General features: G+C 39.6%; 2 protein-coding genes across 3 annotated transcripts in view; one reads left to right on the forward strand and one right to left on the reverse strand.

Annotated features, from left to right (window-relative positions):
- LOC121876464 (COMM domain-containing protein 4-like) overlaps positions 1 to 7,500 on the forward strand; it is a 61,892-nt gene that overhangs the window by 27,032 nt on the left and 27,360 nt on the right. The window lies entirely within an intron of this gene.
- LOC121876462 overlaps positions 1 to 7,500 on the reverse strand; it is a 26,456-nt gene that overhangs the window by 17,975 nt on the left and 981 nt on the right. The window lies entirely within an intron of this gene.

Consider the following 7,500-nt stretch of genomic DNA (forward strand, 5'->3'; position numbering starts at 1 on the left):
AGCGAGTGGCAGACAGATACAGACAGACAGACAGACTGACTATATAAACGAAAGCCAAACAAACACACGTATAGAATTAAGGATATTTCAGTTGATTCACTTCCAAATGAATCTCTTTTTCAACCCGGGTGTCGAAGCGGCAAGCTGAAGTTCCATCTTTCTTTTTCAATCCTAAACGAATTACTTTGTTCATTATGGCGTTCGAATCCTTTACTTTGTCTCTTATAAATGAAATTCTTATTCAGGGAGTCGAAAGGTCATTATGAAGCCTCTGGTTGGTTCATTCTACAAGTTGAACCCGATTGTGAATCCTTACGTTGGGGTTCGTTTTGCTATTCGAATCTTAAAATGAATCATCTGGTTGGTTCATTCTAGAATTTGAATCCGAACGTGAACCCTTATGAAGTAGTAATAGTAGTATAGTGGTCGTAGTAGTAATAGCAGTAGTAGTATAAGTAGTTGTAGTTGTAGTAGTAATATCAGCAGAAGTAATAGTTGTAGTATTCGTGGTGGTGGTGGTAGTAGTTGTTGTTGTAGCAGTAGTAGTTGTAGTAGTTGTTGTTGTAGCAGTAGTAGTTGTAGTAGTATTAGAAGTAGGAGTAGAAGTAGATAAGTAGGAGTAGTAGTAGTTGTAGAAGTAGATAAGTAGAAGTAGTAGTAGTAGTAGTAGTAGATAAGTAGTAGTAGAAGGAGTAGATAAGTAGGAGTAATAATAGTAGAAGTAGGAGTAGTAGTAGTAGTAGTAGTAGTAGTAGTAGTAGTAGTAGTAGTAGTAGATAAGTAGTAGTAGAAGGAGTAGATAAGTACGAGTAATAATAGTAGAAGTAGGAGTAGTAGTAGTAGTAGTAGTAGTAGTAGTAGTAGTAGTAGTAGTATCATTTTAAGTTACTTAATATCTCCCTCTAAAGACCAAACACTTCATAATAAAGTGTCCTTCTGAAGCGGACGAGGGTATGGCCACTTAATGAAAAGACACTTACCACTTATTTGACCAAGGAAGTGCTCCGTACCTCACTCATTAACCAACGTCTTATGGAGTTATTTGTGGTCATTAACGAACGTCTATTTGACTTACTTGGGGGCAATTAATGAATGTAATTAAGTGGTTTGAGATAATTACTGAAAGTCTAATTGGGTTATTGAAGTAGGTGGGTGGTTGGTGATAGTTTGAGGTAATGAGTGGGTGGGTTGGAGGGGCTGACATCCCCCCCCCCCCTACTACCACCACCTCCCCCTCGAACTAGACTTCAAGTTGTACCTCGAGTGCTTTGTAAACACTGATATGAAGTTGACCAATACCTTGTTGTAGCTTTGATCTGGTATGTGTGTGTGCGTGTGTGTGTGTGTGCGTGTGTGTGTGTGTGTTTATTTCGGCTGATTCTCTATCCCCGTCTCTCTCTCTCTCTCTCTCTCTCTCTCTCTCTCTCTCTCTCTCTCTCTCTCTCAAAACCCCTGCCAGCTAAACACCTCAACTTTCTTCCCCACATTTAACTCACCACTACCCTAAAAACACACACACACACACACACACACACACACACACACACACACACACACACACACACACACACACATTCAAAACCCTATTCTCGACCCCACACACCTCCAAGGGAAGCAGAAACCATTGTCTTTCCCCCCCACATTCTCTTTTGTCACTTGACGGACGCTTAATGTATACAAGAGAGTCGATGAGGATTGGATCTTGTTATAGAGATTCCCGAGGTGTTTGAGTCTATGTTGTTTTGGTAATGGAGTTGGTGACGATTTATGGGTTTTTTCGTTTATATGTTTTTTTCGTTTTTTTTATTTATTTTATTTTTCGTGTTTTTTTTTGGGGAAGCGGGTTTGTTTTGATTGGTTGGTTGTTGTTGTTGTGGTTGTTGTGGTGGTGGTGGTTGTTGTGTTGGGTTGGTTGTTGTTGTTAAGGGGTGGTGGTTGTTGTGGTTGGTTGTTGTTGTGGTTGTTGTTGTTGGTGGTGGTGGTTGTTGTGGGTGTTGTTGTTGTGGTTGTTGTTGGTGGTTGTAATTTTGATATCTTGTGGCTGTTGTTATTGTTGGTGATATTACCTGTAGTTATTGTAGTAGTTGTTGTTATTATACATGATGGTTGTAGTTGTTGTAGTAGGTAGCAACAATAGTGACTTGACCCATCGCTTGCTGAACCACCAGTCACCGGCCATGCACCGCTATCAAATATAACTCTGCTTGACCTCCTTAATAACCTTTGACCTTTCCTGACCATTGGGGATTACAGGTCAGAGTATGAAGGCAATATCTCAGGGGCGTGTGGGAGATAAAGCAAGTACAAACACACGGACAGACAAACACACGGACAGACAAACACACGGGCAGACAAACACACGGGCAGACAAACACACGGGCAGACAAACACGGGCAGACAAACATAAGAGCTCAACACACTCCTGTTTTCTTTGCAAATAATAATATTGATGTCATCCGCTCAAGCCAATCAACTGCCCCCACCCCCACTCCCCATCACCCCCACACACCCCCACACCCCCACACCCACACCAGCGGGAGTATGAGCCAGATTTATAGTGCATACAAGAGGTCGCGGGTAATCTCAGGCTTAGTGTCCGTCACCAGAGAGGCGATAGATGGTCCCACCTTCCCGTATACCAGCTAGTGCTTCTCGATACTGATGGTTCTCGGGGAATATTGCTTTTACCAGGGGTTCTGATTGGTTCTAGAGGAATTTTGAGGGTTCTGATTGGTTCTAGAGGGATTTTGAGGGTTCTGATTGGCTCTAGAGGAATTTTGAGGGTTCTGATTGGTTCTAGAGGGATTTTGAGGGTTATGATTGGTTCTACTGGGATTTTGAAGGTTCTGATTGGTTCTAGAGGGATTTTGAGGATTATGATTAGTTCTACTGGGATTTTGAGGGTTCTGATTGGCTCTAGAGGAATTTTGAGGGTTCTGATTGGTTCTAGAGGGATTTTGAGGGTTATGATTGGTTCTACTGGGATTTTGAGGGTTCTGATTGGTTCTAGAGGGATTTTGAGGGTTTTGATTGGTTCTAGAGGGATTTTGAGGGTTCTGATTGGTTCTAGTGGTGTTTTGAGGAATTTTAGTGGGATTTGGGTTTTTTGTGGGTTCTAGGGGGATTTTAGGGAGTTCTATGGGATTTTGGGGGTTATGATTGGTTCTTGAGGGATTTAGGGAGTTCTGAATGGTTCTAGAGGGATTTTGGGGGTTCTATAGGATAATGGGGGTTATAGGAGGACTTTGAAGGGTTCTAGTTAGGGTTCTACTGAGTATTAAGAAATTTAGGGGGATTTAGATGAGGGGTTCTCAAGGGGACGAATTGGTAGGAGGGTGATGGCCCTAATTTCTCTCTCTCTCTCTCTCTCTCTCTCTCTCTCTCTCTCTCACCGTTTCTTAAGAGCGCCACTTTGTCACAAGACGACGGTACACCTGTGACCCACCTCAGGTAATTTAGAATCTTACCTCTGGTAGGATTGTTCCGCCTGGATTGTCAAAGGTTCGTATGATAATTTTTCCTCTCCTAACTGGTGATGTGAGAACGTATCTAACTGACTCACTTAAGCTACCACACAAAGATGGATTCTCAAAGGTTCCTAAGTTCAATTTTCCTCCTAACTGGTGATGTGAGAACGTATCTAACAGACTCACTTAAGCTACCACACAAAGATGGATTCTCAAAGGTTCCTAAGTTCAATTTTCCTCCTAACTGGTGATGTGAGAACGTATCTAACTGACTCACTTAAGCTACCACACAAAGATGGATTCTCAAAGGTTCCTAAGTTCAATTTTCCTCCTAACTGGTGATGTGAGAACGTATCTAACTGACTCACTTAAGCTACCACACAAAGATGGATTCTCAAAGGTTCCTAAGTTCAATTTTCCTCCTAACTGGTGATGTGAGAACGTATCTAACTGACTCACTTAAGCTACCACACAAAGATGGATTCTCAAAGGTTCCTAAGTTCAATTTTCCTCCTAACTGGTGATGTGAGAACGTATCTAACTGACTCACTTTAAGCTACCACACAAAGATGGATTCTCAAAGGTTCCTAAGTTCAATTTTTCTCCTAATTTAGGTGATGTTTCATAACAACTTTGCGAAAAAAATGTATTATAGTGGTAAAAGTTAGTAAATGTTGCACAAACGGACCTTAACACAAACAAAAACATTGTAATGGAACAAAAGAAAAGTGAATAAAATACAAGTTGGCTTTTATGTAGGTAATGTTGTTGTTAGGTCATTTTTTACGAGTTTGAACAAGTGAGGTCTTTAGAGAAGGTACACACACACACACACACACACACACACACATAGTCACTTCCCTGGTGTGTGTGTGTGTGTTTGTGTGTTGATCCTGTCTTCTGTTTTATTTTGGGTGTGTGAAACTGTTTTAGTAATAATAATAATTCAAGTAATGATAAATTTTACAACAATGACAATGACGAAAAGGTATATATTTATTCATCAATGAACTAGAATAACATTAATAACACAGGTAACAGCAACGTCAATAACAACAACAATAACAACAATAACAACAACAAAAACAACAACATTCAACCACCATTAACCACAGCCTAAAAAATCCACACAGGAATTTGAATTAATTTTTACCCCAAGAGAGAAATTCGTTCCCAATATTAACTTTATGTCCAATATAACAAAGGCATGTCGGTCACTATGGCAATGGGAAACTTAAACGACTTGCAATTGGGGAAAACTTGGGAAATTGTAATAGGAAATTGGTATGGAAACTTTAGGTAATTGGAACTTGAATTTGGGGACTTGTTTTGGGAACTTTTGGGATCTTGTTTTTGGGGGACTTATTTGGATATTGGGAACTGGTTTGGGAAACTTTGTTAGGTTAAGTTAATGTTAGGTTAGATTAGCATTTGGTTAGGTTACTTTTAGGTTAGGTTAGCTTTTGGTTAGGTTACTGTTAGGTTAGGTTAGCTTTTGGTTAGGTTAGGTTACTGTTAGGTTAGATTAGCTTTTGGTTAGGTTAGGTTACTGTTAGGTTAGATTAGCTTTTGGTTAGGTTACTGTTAGGTTAGGTTAGGTTAGGTTACTGTTAGGTTAGATTAGCTTTTGGTTAGGTTATGTTACTGTTAGGTTAGCCTTAGGTTACGTAAGCTAGGGTTAGATTAGTGTTAGATTAAGTTAGGTTAATTTAGTGTCTGTGTTAGTTAAATGTTAGGTTAGGTTAAGTTAACATTAAGGTGGTGAATCTTAAGGTAAATTAACTGGGGGGTGTTAATCTTCAGCTCACCCACAGGTGTACTCCTAGACCGCTAAACACACACACCACACACATACATACATACATGCCTACACTTACACATAGATATACAGACACACACACACACACACACACATGCCTACACACACACACACAGATGTACAACACACACACCTCACACACACACACACATGCATACATGCCTACACACACATACACAGATATACAGACAGAAACACACACACACACACACACACACACACACACACACACACACATACATGCATGCCACACACACACACACATAGATATACGAACCCAAAACACACACACACACACACACACACACACACACACACACACACACACATACATACATGCCTACACACACACATAGATATACAGACAGAAACACACACACACACACACACACACACACACACACACACACACACACACACACATATACATGCCTACACACACATAGATATACAGACAGAAACACACACACACACACACACACACACACACACACACACACACACAGGTAAATAGCCTATTATCAGATGCCATTATAAACTATTTATACGTGTGGTTAGGTTTGGCTATTTAATAGTCGCTATTATATTATTATCAATAGTGTTGAGTGTGTGTGTGTGTGCGTGTGTATGGTCGGGTGGGTTTTGTGTGTGTGTGTGTATAGTCGGGTGGGTTGTGTGTGTGTGTGTATAGTCGGGTGGGTTGTGTGTGTATAGTTGGGTGGGTTGTGTGTGTGTGAGAATATTTGGCCTTGTATTCCTCGTAAGTGAAATCTAATTTTACACTTAAGTGGTTGACTTGAGGTAAAACACGAATATACGATAAAATAATGTCAGCAGAAATACGCTGAGACTCTACCTTAACTAGATACGTTAGCCTAACATGAACTGACCTACCCTACCCATATTTTGTCTCCTAACTGGTGCTAAGTGAACGTATCTAGTTAAGGTAGAGTCTCAGTGTTAATTTTGTCTCCTAACTGGTGTTAAGTGAACGTATCTAGTTAAGGTAGAGTCTCAGTGTTAATTTTGTCTCCTAACTGGTGTTAAGTGAACGTATCTAGTTAAGGTAGAGTCTCAGTGTTAATTTTGTCTCCTAACTGGTGTTATTTAAGTGAAAGCCTCTAGTTAAGGTAGAGTCTCAGTGTTATTTTGTCTCTAACTGGGTGTTAAGTGAAGGTATCTAGTTAAGGTAAGTCTCAGTGTTAATTTTGTCTCCTAACTGGTGTTAAGTGAAGGTATCTAGTTAAGTGATCTCAGTGTTAATTTTGTCTCCTAACTGGTGTTAAGTGAAGGTATCTTGTTAAGGTAGAGTCTCAGTGTTAATTTTGTCTCCTAACTGGTGTTAAGTGAATGCATCTAGTTAAGGTAGAGTCTCAGTGTTAATTTTGTCTCCTAACTGGTGTTAAGTGAAGGTATCTTGTTAAGGTAGAGTCTCAGTGTTAATTTTGTCTCCTAACTGGTGTTATGTGAAGGTATCTTGTTAAGGTAGAGTCTCAGTGTTAATTTTGTCTCCTAACTGGTGTTAAGTGAAGGTATCTTGTTAAGGTAGAGTCTCAGTGTTAATTTTGTCTCCTAACTGGTGTTAAGTGAATGCATCTAGTTAAGGTAGAGTCTCAGTGTTAATTTTGTCTCCTAACTGGTGTTAAGTGAAGGTATCTTGTTAAGGTAGAGTCTCAGTGTTAATTTTGTCTCCTAACTGGTGTTATGTGAAGGTATCTTGTTAAGGTAGAGTCTCAGTGTTAATTTTGTCTCCTAACTGGTGTTAAGTGAAGGTATCTTGTTAAGGTAGAGTCTCAGTGTTAATTTTGTCTCCTAACTGGTGTTAAGTGAAGGTATCTAGTTAAGGTAGAGTCTCAGTGTTAATTTTGTCTCTAACTGGTGTTAAGTAGAAGGTATCTTGTTAAGGTAGAGTCTCAGTGTTAATTTTTGTCTTAACTGGTGTTAAGTGAGAGTATCTTGTTAGGTAGAGTCTCAGTGTTAATTTTGTCTCCTAACTGGTGTTAAAAGTGAAGGTATCTAGTTAAGTAGAGAGTCTCAGTGTTAATTTTTGTCTCTAACTGGTGTTAAGTGAAGAATTATCTAGTTAAAGGAGTAAGAGTCAGTGTTAATTTTGTGCCCTAACTGAATTGTTAAGTGAAGGTATCTAGTTAAGGTAGAGTCTCGGTAATTTTGTCTCCTAACTGGTGTTAAAGTGAAGGTATCTTGTTAATTAGA

Source organism: Homarus americanus, unplaced genomic scaffold (assembly GCF_018991925.1).
Source record: "Homarus americanus isolate GMGI-L3 unplaced genomic scaffold, GMGI_Hamer_2.0 scaffold54095, whole genome shotgun sequence".
Classification (NCBI taxonomy): domain Eukaryota; kingdom Metazoa; phylum Arthropoda; class Malacostraca; order Decapoda; family Nephropidae; genus Homarus; species Homarus americanus.